General features: G+C 31.2%; 1 protein-coding gene and 1 long non-coding RNA gene across 5 annotated transcripts in view; both read left to right on the top strand.

The window, feature by feature from the left end:
• LOC143191328 (uncharacterized) overlaps nt 1–23,062 on the top strand; it is a 144,538-nt gene that overhangs the window by 23,979 nt on the left and 97,497 nt on the right. The gene's annotated exons all lie outside the window — the stretch shown is intronic.
• LOC143191427 (uncharacterized) lies at nt 16,756–18,932 on the top strand. Its single transcript, XR_013004501.1, has 2 exons — nt 16,756–17,648; nt 17,787–18,932. It is a non-coding gene; the product is annotated as an uncharacterized LOC143191427 (long non-coding RNA).

The raw sequence follows: 23,062 nt of genomic DNA, 5'->3' as shown, positions 1-23,062 counted from the left end.
ACGAATTTATTGCGTTTATTCCATTTTTTTATGTTTCGTCGTTTCAATAAACATCTATAACATTCTCGAATACATCGTTAAGCTTGTTTTTGCGATGTTAGTTGTTTAAAAATTTAACGCAAAATATAGAGCAGTACTTTCGTGCCGTTAATTATTAATAAATTTCGCTTAATATCACAGCGATACAATTTCCGGGCGTAGAGACATTTAAGAGTTCTTCACTAGCTTATTAGATATGGAAAGTGGGTAACTGGGCTTGAGGATGTCAGAAAAAGTGAAATACTTACCATCGTTCGTCGGTTATCTTCATTTTTAATAATTTAGAAAGGATCTTCATACATTTCGGAAAGTTGTAATAATCATTTTTCGGCTTAAACTAAAATATTAAGGATTATTTATATTTTATTTTGATTACTAGTAGTCTATACCTGTAGTATGTCATCAGTATGTTTCAGCTGAACTTGTAAGCTTAAAGAAATAGATCTTGAAGGCTTTTCAAAACGCCCAGTTCCAGACACAACAGTCTACTTATAGGGACGCATGGTCTGCGCTTTAAAATTTGATATTGCTATGTTGCCAGTTCTTGTAGATTGTATGTATATTTAAAGAATATAATATATAATAACATATTTTTTTGGATTTGCAAATTAACTAACCTAATTTTTTTTTTGCAGTTTATTGGTAGAATTGTCATCTTATATAATATATTAAATATAATGTCAAGAAATGGTTATAAAAGTATTTCATTTTAAAATAATTTTATTATAGAAAGAAAGGAAAAGAAAAGTGTACGATAAGAAATATAATTTATTTATCTATGTATAGATTATATTACAAAGTAGTATAAAAACTACTTCTAAATAAGAAAAAATTAAACAATATGTACGATAACAAATATAATTTATTTATCAATATGTTAATATTACAATAACAAACCAAAGTTTATATAGGAAATATTACTGAAGAATTTAATACCTCTCACACTTTTCTTACTAAATGTGCTCGAATTTTTGAACATAGGCACCTGTTATTCTTCCATTGTTACCTTTTCACATTCGAGAATGTTTCCTGTTCAAAGTTTTCACTCATCCAAAGAAAATCAACGTATATTTCTCTGAACTTTTACTTCCACAGGCTTAATTTAGTCGAATATCTAATGCATTTATCACAGAATTAAATCCAATTTGTAAAATTAAACTGAAAAATAGCATAAATATTCACCATTCATCATATGTATAAATTAATAAACTCAGATAATGTATGTATAACGATAAACTGAGAATAACACGCAGCACAGAAACTATATAATATCAGATATAAATAAGCCAGTGATAATGGATATATCACTAATCTCACACCCATCACCAATTTCAGCGGCATTTAACTGACATAGCTCTCGATGAGCTTGTAAAATGGCGATTGCTGAACATGCGCCATTGAATGTAGTCACTACTGTTCCTTGCTATGATGTCGAAGAGATATTTTTAGCAATATTTCCATCCACATGCTTTGAAGGACTTGATAGCTTCACGGTTTATGAATTGAATCTTTGCGATCATGTTTTATACGAAAACAGAATATAACAAATAAAGATTTATACGAAATAAGTTCAGTTCTTTCATGTAGAGCTCGATTTTTAATAATCCTCGATTATCGGCGATCATTTATTTTTAATTGATAATGTGATAATTTAATGATTTAAAACTGAAAAGGTCTTCGGACAGCCAATAATTACACATCATGATCCAGCAAATAAATTATATTATCAGTTACACTGCCCATAATAAAAGTGTTTTGAGCTCAAAAATAGATTGTTTTTACTAAATATGCATACGTTGTAATAAACAAATGTAATTATTTAATGGATAAGCTCTTATATCCTAAACAGTCGGTGTTTTGAAGTGCTTTTCTTGTATTTCAGTTGAAGATATTGCAGAATTTTATGATAAGGCGTTGCTTTGGACATGCTTTTATTACTGTACAGCGAAATTTTCTGATTTTACCACTATTATAAGTATTATTTAGACCAGTATTATCAGTCATGGCTGTGCATACAGGTTCCAAATGTCTACCGGCTGTGAAAATGGGGGTACATTACTTAACAAATATCTCCGGATTTGACGCATGCGTATATTGGGCTCCATTTATTTTTGAAACAGAATAATTCAAGTTTGACGCATGCGGTATATAGCTGCATTTACTTACTCCTTTTTTATATACCACCAAGAATAAAACAACAATTATTCCTATACAATTATTAATGTAACACAAAATCTAAATATTCTAGACTTGTTGTTGTTTCCATTTCATCTACTGGATCGACTCGAAAAGAATGTATCACAATTAAAAAAAGCAAGGCAATATAGTATATTCTTTTCTATGGTTTTCTATGTAGGATAGAGCATGCGCCAAATCCGGAGATATTCGTTAAGTAGTGCATCCTGTGGAAATGACCGAAGAAAATAAATGAGCTATAATTTTTGCTGTTCCTATCATTTAGAGGAGGAATAAAATAAAACATGCCAACGAAAGAACGACTGTTCAATACCAGAATGTCCCGTCTGCTTCGGTCTATTATTATGTTACATTTTTGCAGGTCTCAATCCTCTAGAAAATTATGAGATGTAAGCACAACAGCATAGCTTAGCGGACCTTCCAGGTTACTTGATTTTGCTTTTGAAGCATAACATTGTAAACTATACTAATAGATCCAAACTGAAGTCAGTGATTTCATCCCAGACCTAATGTTATCTAAGAAATCCACTTTTCTGCGATTCAGTCTGCAGCCACAGCATAAATAACTTACCTAAACACGTGTTAATTTTTATATTTATAGTGAAAAAAAAATGATGATCAAAAATGAATTTGTCACTTTTCATGTGAACCTTTCTTCTTCTTGGCTTCGAAATTTCCCCAAAGGCAAACAAATGTTTGATTATTATTCAGACATGACCATTCTACTTTTTCTTTAACAGTTAGTTTCGTTAGCACCACTGTCGCTACATGGCTGATAATGTCAAAGATACAGAACCCATTTGGTCCGATTATCGATTATATTTGATTTCTGTTTTGTTTCAGGCTCATACTTATATGTTCATGATTATTTTGAGTATTTTTCAAAAACATTTACTTACAACAATAACTCTAGTCACAAAAACTAGTCAGTCAGATTATGTCTTATCCTCATTCATCAAATTACAAAATGTTTATGTAGTAAGTAAGTTATGTTGAATAATGTTAAATGTTCAATGAAAATGTCAGATGACTGCCAAGACCAGAAACTTCAATAGCAATCCTCGCAAAATATAATGCTTTCGGGACTCTCATTATGATTCCACGGTATTTTTCCTTATATTTATATTTATTTTTTCCACATAAATGTTTTATTGATCATTAATAGATGCATCATGATCAATAAGATCCACTAAATTTCTTCCATATGATTTACCAGAGTGTAATGTTCAATGTCCGATTTATAGTAATAGTAATTTGTTTTAAATAACGTGTATTGAGTCTCTTAAACAGAATGTTGAGTTGGTTTCCTTTTATGAATTAATTAAAACAAAATTCGACGGTTATTAACACATTTTAATTATTAATAAATTAGAATATCCTGCGGAATTTCGTAATGTGTAAAACTGAAATCTCCTTCGTTCCTCTCCATAATTGGTAGACATGTCATCATCATAGGATGTGCGTGGTCCAACCAATTCATATGTTTTTCTCTCAAGAGTTTCAACATCTCGCATGTTTAAAATTGTGATTATTCAGATTAATAATATATTTAAATAGAAACAAAGTGCGTTTGTTTATGATAAATAAATGTATTTTTTCGCTAAATATATATGTTTTAAATATAATTAAATGTTTCAATGGTCATAGGTTGTAACCATTTGATACAAGAATTCTATAATTGAAATTTTGATAAGTTAGATAACCTAATACGCAAAATAAAATTTCCTAGAAATATTGTTATCATAATTTATGGAATAATTAGTGATCCTAAAACGATATTTTGCCAGAAAGTTACGGTGTTCAGTAAGTGTGAGAAAATCTAGAATTCAAATGGAGCTAAATATGACGAATAAGATGGATGTTGAACTTTAGCAATGTTTTTTGACTTGTGTGAGCAGGGACCTTATATTGATGGATAATGATATTTTCTTTTGCAAATTGGATCTTATTTTCGCGAATTTTTGTATCTATTTGTTTTAAAAAGTTATAATTATATTTGAATGTTGTTTAGCTGCTCAAAACTATAGACGTTACGTTCCTGCTAGTAGAGACTGTTGATATGAGCATGCTCCAATCATAGGAATGTGTGAAGTGAGGTTTCGTCAGTTTAAATGTGGTGATTTCAACGTTCAAGTCAAAAACGTTCTGGCATATCAAAAATGTTTGATGATGTGGTATTGCAAAAGCTATTGGATGAAGAACCCCAACATAAGTTCAAGAAAAATTGGCAGAAAATTTGAATGTGAGCCGAGTCGTAATTTGTGAACGTTGTTATGAAGATGGGTACCACCTGAATTGAATTATTATTTAATCTATATCAAGTTAATTTGGCTATTCAATCAAGGCCATTAGAAAATTGAAAAATCATCAGTGAAATGATGCTTCAAATGTATGAAAGGAAGCCATTTCTGCAACGAATAGTAACGGTTGCTGAAAAATTTATCCTATGAAGAAATTATGGATATCACCTGGTGAAACCGATCGATCGACTGTGAGGCTAAATGACTTTGATCGATGGTGGAACCAGGTTGGTCTTGTATTTTATGAACTGTTGAAACTTGGAGAAACAGTTATCACGGATCGCTATCGATAAAAATGGTCATCTTGAAGTGTGCATTTATGGAAAAAATTCATAATACGTTCAAATATATGACTTACAGCAATACCAGTCAAAGAAGGGTTGAAATCACTTGGATGGTTGCATTACAGCCGATTTCGAAGAAGTTAAAAAATTACTCAAAGGTTTAACCCAAAGGAGGAACTATTCTTTTGGAATGGCAACCATAAATTGCCTCGGAGATGAGCAAGATGTATAAAATAAAATGGCCAATACATAAAAAAGACCTAATACCCACAAACCAGTTTGGCTTTATTAACAAGCATTCCACAATTGACTAGGTGCAACAAATAACAGATCTAATTGAAAAATCTGATGATTCATATATATTATTAGATGTAGCACAAGCCATGGACGGTATGGCACGACGGCCTTATTCATAAGATACATGAAATGTTACCAAAATAACACACTAAACTATTAAAGTCGTACATAACAGCCAGAATGTTTAGAGTCAAACAAGTGGAAGGTCTACTTTTCAATAAAAAAGGCTAAAAAGCAGGTGTACCAAAAAAAGTGTAATGGGATGAATTCTTTACCTACTCTACACAAATGGAATATATCACGATGGCTACATTGCTGATGATACTGCGATTCTTGCAATCGAAGACAATAACGAAGAAGCTACAGGAAAATCACAAGACGTAAGTAACAATGGTTAATATATAAACATTATTACATCAAAGACTAAGATAGGCCGATTTTTTCTTTAATATCCATAAAGTTCATACATTTTAATCAACAGTGCTACCTATAGGTCAAACCGAGGACTTTTCAGTCGATTTATTATGTTAATTTTGTTTATATGATTGTACGTTGCAACTTTGTGAATATATTGCATGGATATTTTACAAAAAATTAATGGGAAAAATAATAAATGTGTCTTTATTTATCAATAAAGTTCGTTGGCCCTTCCATCCGTTAACAAGCACATAAATATAACAATGATGATACATGACATATATAAATTTATGATAACTACTTGCTCGTAATTGAGATTATGGCACTCGGTGGGAGTTGTCTCAAAAACAACCGGTATAAAATGTGAAAATAATTACAAAGACGTATCCAGTGGACAATGGAAGACGATGTGATGGGAAAGCCGGGGCACGTTCGTATCTCCACATTCTTCAAAATGAGGACGTATCGAAAATTTCTGCGTATTTTGCATCGGGGTTTACTTTTTGTGCTTATTAAGATTCAGCGCAAGCTGAAATACGTCTGAATCGTTTTACTTTTACTAAATGCTACTCAGAATACCATTAACCTCATGTATAAAAATATCACTTACCAGTATTTACGGAGTAGTGCGGATCTTCTTCAAGGTATCAAAAGTAAAATATATTTTAGTTTCATGCAAGGTAAATGTCTGTTATTGCTAATAAAAATAAATGATTCATGTTGAATAAATACGCTGAAATTTATTTATTTTTACGGAAACTGACAGTATGATTTTGTCAAGGTTTTATTGATTGCATTTAAATTCTTATAAGTACTTAGTCTACAAGAGAAAAACGAAAATTTTGGAAAAGTGATGATTTATTCCTCAGCATCCTCCATACGTTTTCTAGAGGTCTGCAAAGTGAACCTCCTCATTCGCCTCAAATTTCTATCCGGCGAGAGACTTTTTAATTTCGGAAACAAAAAGAAGTTGCACGGAGCGAAATCTGGAGAATACGATGGAATACGAACCTTTATATAGGTAGGTTTTTATAGATTTTTTTCAATGTATAACCGATGGTTGGTCGAACCTAATTTTTTGAATTACATCTTACATCTGTTTTCAAATTAATGTATTACTATTTCTGTTGTAATTTCATCAATAAATAAGCGGGGGTTATATAAAAGGGGGTTAGATACATCAGTATGTATTTTCCAAATTACAATTAAATTAGACTACCTGAGCTACAGCTAAGTGTAACACAAGGTTATGTGGTTTGGTTTGCTTTAATGTTCCGATTTCCTATGCGTTGTCTACTAGCACTGTATTGCTGTCACGTTGCTGCGATTTAGTAAAGTTATTTCATATTTTTTTGTCAAGTCATCTTTTTTGTTGATTGGTATCTTTTTTATACCGACTGAAATAAAGAATAATTAAGGCTAATGACAGAGCCCTCTCTTTGTACACACTTCATCACGATTTTTAGGCATTGTTGTCGAATAGAGATGTTACTCCAATATCTCTAAGAATTACTAGAAATCTTAATCTTAAATATGCTAATCCCATTCGGTGTTATTAACAGTTCTTGTAGGTACGTCTACTTCTTCATGTGATCATTTTATAATAAAGTTGATAACTAACGCTTTATTAATACATATTTTTCTAGTGTTATCCAGGTGGTACAGTATTAGGATGGTATGAGAAGAAATTCTTTAAAAAGTTTAGACTTTCTGAGCCATTTAATATTTTATTATTTATAGTGTTGAAGATCGTCAAGTTAAAAACAAAAAGAAACCATTGTTAGTTTAATATAGCGATAATGCGCTGGATATTACTAGCAAATGAAAAACAACAACCAAATTTATATTTTTCTCTAATATATCCAGTTTTATTTTCTAATATTATTTCATATTAATCAAAATGTTATCCTTTGCTGCTTATAACTTCTGAGGTTATGCCTGTTATCATTCTGTTGAATCACCCCATAATGAAAATATCAATGAATATTCTTCAGTCATTAATTTTTTGTCCAATTTCAAGTTCCATATAAGATTAGAAATATAGAATAGATGGGATGTCGGGTATTAACCCAAAGAAATGCTGATGAACACTTGGAAGGATGTTTGATCAATGTTACAAGTGAGGTTGCTTAAGCATCTTTGAGTGATTTAGCCAAGTTTGAGGTAGGTTGCCAAGACCTATTGCACAATAATTTACCATGTAGTGTATTTTAGTACCATCAGGTATCTTCTGGCATATAGGGAATTGAGGTAATAGGTTGTTATTTTTGGTGAAGCACAAGTTCATGATTTTTCCAACCCTGGCATTTATTTTCATCCAGGGGATCTATTACTTCTGATTTTATAGCCTTGATACATATATATTTTTTTACTTGTTCTATTTTTCATCTTAAATTTGTATATTTATTTCTTCGGGCTCCGCCACCACCATGACTTTCATTTTGCTTTTATTCATTACCATTCCATCTCTTCTTAGTGTCATATTCTATGTGTTTTAAGTTTCTCTGTAGGTGTTCTGGCTTACAGTCACTGCTATCATTAGTCGTTATTATTACATAACCTGCAAAACTCCTACAGGCAAATATATTTTTCTATATTTTTTTAACATGTATTTCTCTTTCGTTTAATTGAGGTTTCTTTATTACTTCATCCATTAATATTATAAACACGGTTGATCTTACACTTTCGCATTGTCTTAGTTGCTGCTTGGGTTTTGAATATCTACTGTATATTTCTTGAATTGTTCTTACAACTTTATTGCTTACACCTCTTGTTCTAAGCCAGAATGTTTCTTTTCTTACTCTGTCAAATGCCTTTTCCTCTGTCATTCAGTTAGCGACTTATCTACTACTGATTTTAGGCGATTTTCTATAATGTGTACGTATGTCTTCGTGGTTGTGCACAACAGAGTTTCTCTCTATAATTATTAGTCTCTTTTATCGCTTCTTAGGTATCGGGACAATAAGTGGTATTTGTATATATTGAATAGACACATTAACTGTGTCCGTCAAAATGACATTTTTTATAACTTTAGGCGATGTTCTAGTCTCGAAATTTGAAAAATCGTTTTTTTTTCATATTTTAAAGTTAAACCCTTTCGGAGATATTTTTAGTGACTTTTTAGTGACGCGACGACAAAATTTGATTGAAGATTTTACTATTTTTAAAATGTCAAAAAAATTTTAATCATTTTTCTGGTATTTTGTTGAAACCAGCTTCATTTATGCTCATAAACTCCAGGCTTGTTATATTCGTTTTTTGCTGTCAAATAATTTAAGGCCAAAGTGTATATTATCGTCTTCAATTGTCGATCGTTTTTAATCAAAGTTATTAATAATTCAGTTTAATTCAAATCCTGCGAACATAATTAGCCCGTGTGCCGTTCTCTGACGAACAGTGTACAATTATAAAATACAAACTTTCCGTACTTAATCCAGTCAATTTACAGTTGCACCATATTTCGTTTGAACGTAGCAGAAGAAACGGCTCGTCTGGTATAACTAATTAACGATCTCTAACGCTTAAAATATTGTCTGTTCTGCAGCGTAAAAGAGTTCATGCACCTTATAATGCCCGTAAGTGAGGCGAGTTCCAGTTAATTCCCGATTTTTTTCCCGTTTATCTCTGCGCCGACCTCATTTTTATTAATACCGGTTCATTGTTCGCCGCTGAAAACTTAACAACCGTAAAAACGCGCGTCGATCGTCGACGATTCGCGCTTGTTTCGTTCGAAAAATTGATCCCTTCACCGTGGCCGTCTCGATTTGAGCTTTATCGGGGATTGTTTCGGCGTTTCGAACGTGAATAAACGTTGGTCGCCCGGTATAGAGGATTTAGTTTTACTGTTATCGTCTCGTATTCGTTGCTTGCGTATAATTTGTTTTTGTTTTAATTTTATTTATTTGTTTATTATTGTTAAAAAATGATTGATGACTTTTTAGTATTTATGTCTATCCAAAATAGCAGTGAACCCACTTCATCTCAATCTATGACGTCAAAACGTCTCAATGTTGCCGCATTTAACCTTGACATTTAGTTTATTTACCTGACAAACCTGCAGAACAAGTCGAATCTTACAGGCCTATTTCGCTACTACCTGCAATATCAAAGCTATTTGAAAAGCTGATATATAAATGTGTTAAACATTTGGTAACAATACCAGATTTTCAGTTTGGTTTTCGAAATCACCATTCAACTATCGATCAAGTGCACAGAGTAACTGCGGCTATTGAAAGAGCGTTTGAAGAAAAGAAATACTGCCCTGCAATATTCCTGGATGTCTCACAAGCTTTTGATCGGGTTTGGCATTTGGGATTAATCTGTAAGATGAGCAAATTGTTACCGCGTAACTATTGTCAATTGCTGGAGTCATATTTATTCGGAAGAAAATTTAGAGTATCGCACGAAAAGGCGTTCTCGACATTTAAAAATATCTCGGCTGGAGTTAGCATCTTAGGACCTCTACTGTATCTGCTCTACACTGCTGACATTCCAACAACAAAAGAAACACTTCTTGGAACCTTTGCTGATGACACAGTTATTATGGCAAAAGATATATCTCTGCCTAGGGCAATAGAAAAAGTGCAAGTGGCAGTCAACAAAATCTACAAATGGACAAAAGATTGGAAAATTCAACTTAATAGCTCCAAATTTGTCCACGTTAATTTTGCATTAAGGCGAAATAATAAAAACTTAATAATATCACTCAATGGATGCCCGATTTCTCAAGCAGAATCAGCAAAATACCTTGGAATCCATCTTGACGGTAGATTAAATTGGAACAATCACGTTAGACAAAAAGCAAAACACATTAGAACCAAAATAAAACAACTATACTGGTTAGTCGGAAGATACTCCCAACTTGATCTAAAATCAAAGAGGTTGATCTATAATACAATTATAAAGCCAATTTGGACCTATGGGGTGCAAATATGGGGTTGCACTAAATATTCAAATCAGTTAGTCATACAGCGCTGTCAAAACAAGATTCTTCGATTGATTACCAATGCCTATCGCTATGTAACCAATGAAGAACTGCACGATGACCTGGAAATCAAATGGATTTGCGAAGTTGTGCAGGATTTCGCCTTGAAACACCAAAGAAGATTACTAAATCATTCTAACGTGGAAGCAATACAACTGCTGGACAACGCACAGGATGTCAGGAGACTGAAACGAACAAAACCATATGAACTTGTGTGAACATTTAGTGTGTATTATTAGTGTCAACTATAGCTATAAGTTAATAATTAATAAATAATTATAATTTTATAATTGAGGAATACATACTGATGTATTTTCTCGTACTCGTCTTGCTTGCTAATTAATCCAAGCACATAGGAAAAGTAGTAATAAATTAATTGTAATAATAATAATAATTAAGATTGTACTAAGCGTATCTAATAAAGATGTTATAAAAAAAAATTTAGTTTATTTAACTTTGGCATAAAGCAATATTATGATGTAAATAATTGTAATGAAATTTATATATTATCGAAGGACTTTAACTTGGAAGTTACAGTTACAGGAGAGGAGGATATTTACCTTTTTATATTTAGTTCTTATTTCCTTCGTCGTTGTGTTTCCTTGTCACATTATTCTGATATCACTGTATTTCTGCTTAGTTTCTTCTGTTACTATTTGTGTACATTTTTATTGATAAAATTATCAGTTAGTATTCATTATCTCCTCGTGCATTTTAACCAAACGCTCATATATATTATGAACAATTACGCACACATACATCTTTAACACTCTACAATGCGATTTTCTACAGTTACCCTATACTAATTATATACCCACCTTTAGTTGTTTCCATTCTTATCACCTTGCCTTGGTATTATCAACATTGAATCATCCCACATCCAGGAAGTATTCTTTTAAAATCAATATCTGGAAGTCTCATTGGACCTAACAGTGTTTGAACTGATGAATGAACTGAACTGATACCCCTCAAAGAAGTGCATATCCCCAAGTTTTTTATTGATAATTTTTATAGTAACAGTTATTTATGCAATAATTCTATGGAGCATGGTTACCATAAGTTTCACGCAACATTCGATGGCATTTAGCTGCCTTTTTCTGAGAAGTGAAGTATAAAAGTAGAATCGAGCTTCCCGCAAATGCGATTAACTCGATACAAATACAGACATTTTTAACGCACTAAATGTTTGGGGTGCTAGCAGCGCAAACAGGAAACGATAACGGATATCTGGCAACCCCGAGACGTTTATCTGGTACATTGAAGGGTACCTTCCATCATTCAGTCATTGGCCAGAATTCAGTTTAGATGTGCCACCATCGACTGCCCAAGCTTCGCCTATTTGTTTTACCGATTTATAATTTAACCTTTTTTATACGACTTCAATAAATAACGGTCACATAGTGTAAACACCAGTGTTTCATTTCGTTTTACCTCCATTCACCAGCCATATAACCACCCTAAAACTTTTTTTTTGAGATATTCTGAGCGAATGATAAAATGTGATTGTGCCATTTTTTGTACATAAAGGATGTTTATTAATTTCTAATACTAAATTATGTCCAAGTTTCGGCAATTCTAAAGAATGTGAACCGATCTTAGGGCGAATTGCATCAATTCCAACAAACCATAATCTGTATTTTAATTGGGAAATAGAGCTGTTTTCTACACAACCGCTAATGTCTGTTATTTTTAGTTTTTTTTTCAAATTTAATTGTGGTGCCAATATTAGTTGCAAAATAAATAATCTTGCTGTACATATTTAGATTTGTTAATATTCCAACCATAACAGGTCAATCGAAGAATCATAATACAACACATTTTTGTGGCAAATTTTTTTTTATTCAACATAATTCCCTTCAAGGGTGATACACTGCTTATAGCGACCCTCTAACTTTTCTATACCATTTTTGTAGTACGATTTGTCCTTTGCTTCAAAATACGCCTCAGTTTCGGCGATCCCCTCTTCATTCGACGAACATTTCTTCCCAGCGAGCATTCTTTTGAGATCTGAGAACAGGAAATATTCGCTGGGGGCCAGATCTGGAGAATACGATGGATGAGGAAGCAATTCATGGATTTTTGCCATCGTTTTCACTGACTTGTGAGGACGGTGCATTGTCTTGGTGAAGCAGCACTTTCTTTTTCCAATTTTCAAAGGGTCCAATAACCCCTGTCAATGAAAATTATTTCATGCGCATCCCAAAATACAGACGCCATAACCTTGCCAGCCGACTGTTGCGTTTTCCAACGCTTTGGAGCGGGTTCATCGTGCGCAGTCCACTTGGATGACTGTCGATTGGACTTCGGAGTGAAATGATGGAGCCATGTTTCACCATTGTCACATATCGACGCAAAAATGGTTTATTACGCTTGATCATCTGCAAACACTGCTCCGAATCATCAACTCGTTGTTGTTTTTGGTCAAAAGTGAACTCGCGCGGCACCCACTTTGCACAGAGGTTTCTCATACCCAAATATTTGTGAATGATATGATGTACACGTTCAGTTGATGTTTTTAGAGTGTCTGCTATTTCATTCAGTTTCAATTTATGGTCATTCAAAATCATTTTGTGAATTTTTTAAATGTTTTCGTCGGTAACAATCTCTTTTGGGCGTCCACTGCGTTCACCATTTTCGGTGCTCATTTCACCACGTCTAAACTTAGCATACCAATCCTTGATGGTTGATTTTCCTAGAGCAGTGGCCGGAAACTCGGTATCAAGCAAAGTTTTTGCTTCAACTGTATTTTTTCCCTTCAAAAAGCAATATTTTATCAACACGTGAAACTGCTTTTTATCCATTTTTTTCACAATAACAAAAATTGCTTCACTCAAAATGCTATAGTTCACAAACTAATTATCCGACAGCTGTCAAACTTTTATTAAATTTATAGGGCTAACTAACTAAAAAACATATGGATTTAATTCTAGTAGCGCCATCTATGAGTCAGGCCGGGGACTTTTCAATTGACCTGTTACATAAACATTCAGCCACATTAGCTATTTCTAAGTTGACGCTTCACTTAATTACTATGAAAAAATTGTATTTTCATTTTGATAAAATTAAATTAATGCAGGTTTTGAAGGGAGAACAAGATCTTGTGGTAAAATAATATAGGTAGCTTTTTCTACGCAGCCTAGATTAAGTAACGCAATATTCAATAACAAAGTATGTTTTCCTTCAGAAGATTATATGGGTCGCGACTAATCTAAAAGAAAAACATCAAAACAGTTTTACAGTCCAAAGATAACTATAGGAATAGATGGAAGCTGAAAATATGTAGGGATACTCATTTCAAAAAATACAATTTTTTTTTTTATTTTAACATATTAAAATTTCATCGTCAATGTATAACATTCATGGCAGTATTATATTCAGGCTATGATATACGTATTTTTAGAGTTTATGAATTTTTTTTTTAAATAAGCAATACGAATTCAAAATATTGTCACCAAATATTGTTGTAACAAAATATTCCAAACACAACTTCAATGATTAATGACCTATAGAAGAAACGATTAATTACTTGGTAGCAAAAACATAGTTGGCGTTGTTTTATCCTTTTAATTATTAAAGTAGAAAGTGGTTTGAAAATAAACAATTGCATGTGGAAAAAGGTATTTTCGTTAGTGATGAAAGTATATTTTTTACAATAACAAATAATGGTAATGATTAATTACTATAAAATAAATAAAGATCTAGTATGACTGTGAATTAATGTTGACGGATTAAGATGGAATGTATGTCGTATCTCATCGGACATTATTGTCACTATATTCACGTTTAAGCTCTTGTCATTGGTCTTTCCTTTCTATTATCTATTATTTAGTTGTAGTGTAAACAACATTTTTGTTACGTAATAGCTATGAAAATCGAATTACCATCGAATTCTCCGTTTAATTTTTAAGGAATATTATTAAGTGTTATTGAGTATTGCTGTATGATGATATCAATTGGGTCACCAAAAAATAATTTGAACAAAACCACTCATCACGCATGATGGATTTTGAAGAATAAAATGTCGTTATGCAAACTGAAAGTGACAACGTTTGGGCATATGTTGAAGTATCCACGAGAAATTACATATATGGGGTAAGACTCTAGAGACTCACCCTATTTATTCATCATCAGATATTGTCCCTTTTCAATTAGCATTTATTCAGATCGATCGGCACATGAGTCTCATACATGTAGATTTTTCAAGGCCAATTCGAAATTGCATCAATATGTGTCAATATTTTTGAAAAGTATATACAATTGTCACGCTAAAATAATAAATTCACAAAAATTATTTCACTAATGGCATATAAAAATATAATAAGTAAATTCACTGTTTGTTGATATCACTGATATTAAGATAATATAAACCTAGTTAAGAAAATATTGTGAATGTGGGTTTTATTGTAGGACATAAAATAACACAAGAACAATGGACAAGACGTAATAACAATAACACGAGAATAGAAGTTTAATTTAAAAATTGTCCATTCAATGCCAAAAAAGTTCATTGACATTCCCCAGTTATGTTTTGTAGATGATGGTTCGGTACAAATTGCACGACCAATTAACAATTACAATTTATAACAATTTAAGGATTGGTGTAATAACATGGCGTACTCGTACAAGAAATTGTGGTATTAACTTATGATATTTGTGTTTATTCATGATATTTTAATAAATTTGAAATCTATTTGGTATTTGGTGTGGTATTTAGTAATAAGGATTTCTAATAAATGGTGTTAATATTTTTAGAACAAGCTTAGGTTAAACGATGATATATCGATTTCAACATGTGAATACTGATTTAGGAAGTTTATTGTTAATGGCTGACTATGTCTGTATATGTCTATTTCAGTAAGAAAAAGAAAGAAAGAGCGTTTGCGATTTAATTTCTTACTTAATATAACGCGAGTTAATATTAGTTGAAAAACAGTACGACTAAGGTTAAAATTTAAAAATGAACTGATGAATGAACGCTAATATAACAAAGCCTTTTTCTCAAAATACGAAATATAATTAGAATCAAAAAAATAGTTAAAAATTTTTTTATGTATTAAAAATGGTGTCTAGAGTGTCAATTTACTTTTAAATTACTTACCAAACTCTATAGTTCATTCAACGACAAGTAGTTCTGTTCCCCCAATTTGTTTTAGTTTTTTCACCTACGTACCTCCGTTTGATTATCACCTTTGGTCATCTGAAATCAGTGATAAATTGTCACTTTTGACTTTACAATTAAATAATAACATTCTATTGAACAAAACATTGACTAATTAATGTTCTAGAAATGTTAAGGACCCTTAATCTTATATTATGGATTTAAAAGAAACTCTAAAATACAATATTTTATGAAGCAGTGTATAAATTACCTTATTAGAAATTGTCATTGCAATTCCTCATTATTTGGTAATATATACATCAAACGTCGTACCATGTGTATTAAATTTCAACATACACGAGTGCTTTTGTTTTAAGAATTGTGTCTTCATATTTCATCATATTTCCATGAATTTGTTGGGTTATAACAAAACAATATAAAATTAAATTTAATGATTTAATGAGTACCAAGGACAAAGACTTTATGTGATCATGGTATTGTTTTTTAAACGGCACGTTTGTCGTTTATAACATTTTTATTGACATGGAAGAATATATTGTTTTATTTTTGGGGCCTACGTTGAATCTATTTAGTTTTTTAGTATTTTAATTTTTACATGGATTTTTGAACATTTAGCTTCCTTCATTTTATATGTAACTTCGAGCTATATATTTTCGTATCTTCCTATTCAGTAATAAAAAAAACACGAAGCATGGATATTTGATATTTGTAGCAATGTGTATGATATGTTGGCATGTTGAGAATTATATTTTGTCTACAAGTAATTAAGAGAGTATCGCCAAACTGAGGGTTTATATTTGGAGACATTATTTTAGAACCATTTTATTAACACATATTTGTTCTATAGACATCTTACTTTGTATTAATCCACAAAATAGAAGTTTCTTTTGACACACTTCATATAATATATAAGCTAACGGAAGTTCTGATTGGTTTTTCTTCTCAGCAAGGCAACAGTAATGTCCCAGTAGCTATCAAATATCTTTAAATGTTTGAAAATTGCAAAAATGACCATTTTCAGTTTTTGTTATCGTTATGTATAAGTTAACGGATGTCCTAATCTTTTTTACTCGAAGTCGATGGTAATGTCCCACATCTATTAGAATCTATTAAAATGTGTGAAAACTTTAAAAATCGACGTTTTCATGTTTTTGTCGCAGATTTTAATCTGAAAAATTTCATATGATTTTTACTATGTTCATATTTACAAATCAATACGAACACTAACAGGTCATTTGAAAAATCCCCGGCCTACCATAGTAAAACACATTTTTTTGGCAATTTTTTTTTATTCAATATAATTCCCTTCAATGGTGATACACTGCTTATAGCGACCCTCCAACTTTTCGATACCATTTTTGTAACACGATTTGTCCTTTGTTTCAAAATAGGCTTCAGTTTAGGGGCGATCACCTCTTCATTCGACGAAAATTTCTTCCCAGCGAGCATTCTTTTGAGATCTGTGACCAACAAATAGTCGCTAGGGGTCAGATTTGGAGAATACGGTGGATGAGGAAGCAACTCGAAGCCCAATTCATGGATTTTTGCCATCATTTTCACTGACTTGTGACATGGTGCATTGTCTTGGTGAAGCAGCACTTTCTTTCTTTCCAAACGCAGCCTTTTTTGGCGATTTCGTTCTTTAAACGGTTCAATAACGATATCTAATAGTCGCTGTTGATGGTCTTTCCTTTTTCAAGGTAGTCAATGAAAATTATTCCATGCACATCCCAAATATAGACGCCATAACCTTGCTAGCGGACTGTTGCGTTTTCCCACGCTTTGGAGCGGGTTCATCGTGTACAGTCCACTCGGATGACTGGATTGCACTTCGGAGTGAAATGATGGAGCCATGTTTCATCCATTGTCACATATCGACGCAAAAACTCGGTTTTATTACGCTTGATCATCTTCAAACACTGCTCCGAATCACCAACTCGTCGTTATTTTTGGTCAAAAGTGAGCTCGTGCGGCACCCACTTTGCACAGAGCTTTCTCATACTCAAATATTCGTGAATGATATGGTGTACATGTTTCGTCGGTTACAACCTCTTCTTCGGTGCTCATTTCACCACGTCTAAACTTAGCATACCAAACCTTCATGGTTGATCTTCCTGGGGCAGTGTCCGGAAACTCGGCATCAAGCCAAGTTTTTGCTTCAACTCTATTTTTTCCCTTCAAAAAGAAATATTTTATCAACACCTTTTATGAAATTCCTTTTTATCCATTTTTTTACAATAACAAAAGTTGCTTTACTCAGAATGCTGTAATTCACAAACTAATAATCCGACAGCTGTCAAATTTATACACGCATCTTTTGAGGGTTAGGGCTAATTAAAAAAACACATGTATTTAATTCTAGTAGCGCCATCTATATGTCAGGCCGGGGACTTTTCAATTGACCTGTTATACATTGTGTTATATTTTATTCGATTAAATCCATAAAATATTAAAATAATGATTTGAATTTATATTTGTTTACGACAGTCTAGTTTTAGATAGTCTATGACAGTCTATAATTATTATTATTAGCCTATAATTATCGCAGTTACTTTCTTAATACATAATTGCACATGCTATGATTTTTAACTAATAGGAATAACATTAACTACTATGCATTTAAATTGTAACATAACAATGCGGAAAGAGCAAAGGTTATATCGTCAAGAAATCTAATCAGGAAATAGAGGGAGAAGTGAGAGAGATACAGCCATATCATTAGAGATAAATAATATAGAGGCAATATATCTTGATTAAGGACATTTACTATTAGAGACAGGTAACTAATTAAATCTTAATGGTGTAATATAATAAAAAATTCTGACAATGAAGCAGTTTAACTTATATAATTAATTGAGCCACAAATATAATATATATTTCATGATAATGTTTATTTTCTGTGTAAAGTTCACAAGAGCGCACATATGTACGAGGGTGTAATTTAATTGTTATTGGGAATATTTTATAAATTTCCAATTTCAGTACGTCACATGAGGTCAATGTCTGAATTGAAGAGTGAGTATCCAAGAGATTTCCTAGATAGTTAGATTTGCTAGATGGCGATACTGAAGAACAGTGGTTATCAGTTTGTAACTACATCAATTCACTTCAGCCAGTAAAAGACAACTTTGGGAACTTTTTTACTTTCGTCAGAAAAGATTTAGAACAATTGACTGAACACTTATTTGGAAAATTAAATCAAAATGCAAACATTGTTGGTATTACGAATATCAAAGGAAAGAGAAAAACAGCCAGTAAAAAATAAATCACTGCATTAGGAGACAAAAAAGAAGAAATTAGCTGAGATTTTAGAGTTTTTCTCTTTGTTCTTTTATTCATGAAAGTGGGTTAATTAAACGAAAACAGATTAATTCTTATAATTAAAAGGTATTTTCAGTTTAATCTGTATTTTGGCCTCTTCTTATGTAGCTTTATATATGCACCAAGTATTTTCCACAACAAATAAGAATAAATTAGACTTGGTGATAATATTTTATTGCTATAGATACCACACAATCATAAATATGCTTGATGTGAGCTATTGTAAATTTAATAGCAGATTAATTCCAATTGATTATCCATTTGTTTATATATGTATGCTCTATTAATGTATATCTTTATGTTGATAGGCCTACATTAATTAAAAATAATGAGAGGAAAAAGCATCGAAAATTCAGTTCAATAAAACAACATATAACTATATAAAGGAAATGGGAGAAAGACTTTATTTTAGGTTTATTTGACAAATATTTTGTTTTTAAGGGTGTAAATCGTTAAATTTGCTACGTGGGCATTTATGAATGGATGCTGTTACAGCAGAAACGAATCCTTTGTATATTTTACAGTTTTTAAGTTACCAGAGATCAGTGGTAAGAACCTACAAAAATAAAATGGTGTAGAGGAAAATTTAAACGGAGTTCAACAAGGTGAAGTTGCATCTTTGTAAATATCAATCTAGCAATAGTATTTTTGGATTTTTCTATTTCTCTGAAATGAAATAACTATTTTTATCCTTTTTAAATTTCGAAAATATATAATTGTCATTGAGGAGAATTATAAATTAATTATTAGAGTGTTTCATCTATAATATAAAAGAAAAAAAGCATGGGAAGTTATAGTGAAGATAGGTACTTTTCTAGTTTTCTGAAATAATTTTAAATATATTCTTAGTTGATAAGGAAAAATTAATTATCAATTATAATTATAAAGAGGACTTTCTTTTGTAATTTTTATTAAGAATATTGAAAACATATTTTTGTTAAAAAACATCTTGAGAAAAAGTTTTAATCATACATTCGAAATATTTTGTTGCTGTATTGATAAATTAGTTGAGATTAGTAAAAAAATATATGTTTTTATACATTTAATAAATATTTACGCGACAATATGAGGATACATTACTCCGCGACATCTCAGAGTTTGGCGCATGCGTATATACAGCTTTATTTATTTATTTTTTATCGTTATTATTATATTTAATGTCGAATATATTAAGCAGGTAAATAGGTTCAGGAAGTAAATAAAAATGGTAAAATTTTGGAAATAACACATTTTATTTAAAAAAGTATCGAATAAAACGAAATAACAAAAATATAATTAAAAACCATCATATTACACATTGTCATTGCTTCTTATAAATAAAAATACACAAATATGATAAATAATTGATTTAAAGTTGAAACTATATATAAGGAGGGAAATAAACATTGAACATTCTTTTTGAAATTACACATTTTATTTAAAAAGTTATTGAATAAAATGAAATAATAAAAATAATTCTATTTTTATAAAAAGACCATATTTAAATAAATTTACAAGTTTGAACTGTTAACAAGAACTCCAAGAACCATATAAATAAACATTACCATAAAAAAGACCAAAATCGTTTAGATCAAACACAGCCAATATAGTTAAAACCAAGCGAAAAAGCCACCGCTATATATGAAAGCAGTAAAATTTTCATAAAGATCTCCAAATGTCGCTACTATTCTTGATCCACAAATCCCATTAATGAATTGACTACCTCGAGCTCTTGATTAACATATTGTACATTTACTGGCTTATAACGAATGGATGATTGTACTTTAAACATCTCAGTCAATACATCATTATATTTACTAAACAATAATTTATTTACCTATACTCTTATATAATAATGCATTGTATTTTCCGTGTCATTAGATCATTAGGGTGTCGTTGATAGTTTTATATTTTGTTTATTTGATCCAGATCTACTTTTTTTTAGCAAATTTAATTATCTCAAAGTATCATTGTACATTGTTACACTCTTCTTATATCTTAACAAAATGCTGTCTAATTTCTTCTTCTCTGATTCTCTGAATTTCACATTTTTCGACTTTTACTCGCAACAAATTCTAGCTTCATCTTATCTATAAAATAAAATTTAAATCATTACTAAAATATATTATGTTTAAAGCGAATATCTAATGATTACTAGTGACTACGGTTTTTTCTACTATTCTTGATGGACAAACCTCTGTTCTTGTTATCATTAAATTTTGGCGTATGTTGACACTATAAAGAAGCAGCTAAAATTCCCACTATAAATTACATTGACGCTATTTGGATTTTATAACTTTTAAAAATTTAATCTGACATTCTGCACTTACCCTTGTTCTTCCATATTTTAACACCAATGTATGTTAGACTACCAAGAATAACACAATTTAATTATTATTAGTATAGAATTATTAATGTAACAGATCATCTGAATATTCTAGTTTTTTTTTGTTGTTTTGATCTGATCGACCGCACCGATGGACTCGAAAAGGATGGACCGCCATTAGAAAATTAAGAGAATATAGTTTCATAAAGTTCATTCTTTTCTATGGTTTATTCTATGTAGGACGGAGTACATGCGCCAAATCCGGAGATGTTGTGGAGCAATGTCTCCTTGCAATATGTAATTGCTGGGTTCTTGTACACATACGCTGGTACTAAATTTGAATAAAGCAAACTAAGGAATAAACTATTTTCACTAATAAGACGGTTAACCGCAAATCCGTTATTTTAAAAAATTCTATATTTTTATCAATCCGTTCCTTATAAATTCCATTTTCCGTAGGTGTTTGATAACAACTGAATTAATAAGATTGTGGTAGTTGGGGAGCATTGACATTATCATGACTTGACTGTTTGTCATCTACGTCGTTGCTTTTTTACTCGTTCTCGTCGTTAAGTTTAATTTTGTTTATATGTTTTGTTTGTATTTTGTTTACACTTTTATGGAAATACCATACTACATAAAATTTTATTGAAACAAATTTAAGATGGCGATTGTTGTAGTCTATAAATTCAGACGTGTTTAAAAAGGACTGAACCTTAATTTGGGTTTAATATGGTTCCAAAATGTAAACAAATATTGAGGGTTTCACTGTAAACAGATACTTTAGTCAATCCAATAAAAGAGCCATAAACCTCATCAAAATTTGTGACAGTGTGAAGTTTTGTTGAAAAATTACCGATTTATAACGTCTGGTTATTGTCACTAACGTTTTGAAGAATTTTGAAAACGTTTGGCAACAAACGGTAGGGTGGACTACTACCAACACAAATCGAATTTCTTTCGATTATACGTTGCGAAGCATCATGCAGTATTATGTTTCTTTTTCTTTTCTTTCATCAGGGTAAAATGAAAAGAAAAATACTAAGAATAAATTTTGAGTTTAAAACGAATTTTACATCTTTACCAATTACATTTGATAGTATGTATATTCGACGTTATCTATATATATATATATATATATATATATATATATATATATATATATATATATATATATATATATATATATATATATATACTAATTTCGGTTATTATCAATGGTTGCTTCGGCCAGTATTGATAAAAAAGAGATTAGGTTTAGAAGTGACAATTAGGTCATTCATTCAATTTACTTGTTTATAATATTTAATAAGATACAATATTTAAACCTTTACCTTTAGACTAGAACTTTATTCTGTTCAAAATGGCAGTAACCTCATGTCATCTCAATAAGATGTCTCTTAAGAAGATGTTTCCACAACGTCGCAATGTTGACGTATTTAACAGGGACTTTAAATTATATTTATATTAATTATGTTTACATTGAAAATACAAAAATAACTGTTTTTATACATTTCATAAATTTAATCTCGAATGGCTAATTAGACCCTTTTTAGCGGCGATTTGAAATTTACCAAAACAAGCAAAGCGCTGAACAACGTTAGCCGATTTAAAACATCTTATTATCATTAATGTTTCCAAGAATTTTTCAGGCATTTGTCTACCGGACGACTTTTGCAGGCCGATTCGTTTACATATTCGAACGTATCAGATCACATTGTGTCCCTTTTTAACTAGAATAAAATAAGAAGGAACACATGGTCTGATATAAAACGAGTTTACAAACTGATGACGCGAGTT

The sequence above is a fragment of the Rhynchophorus ferrugineus genome, unplaced genomic scaffold (genome assembly GCF_030347505.1).
Source record: "Rhynchophorus ferrugineus isolate W39M unplaced genomic scaffold, kcgeb_rfMv2 rfM1, whole genome shotgun sequence".
NCBI classification, from domain to species: Eukaryota; Metazoa; Arthropoda; class Insecta; order Coleoptera; family Curculionidae; genus Rhynchophorus; species Rhynchophorus ferrugineus.
The sequence above is the reverse complement of the archived record's forward strand: the minus strand, read 5'-3'. Positions and strand labels throughout refer to the sequence as shown.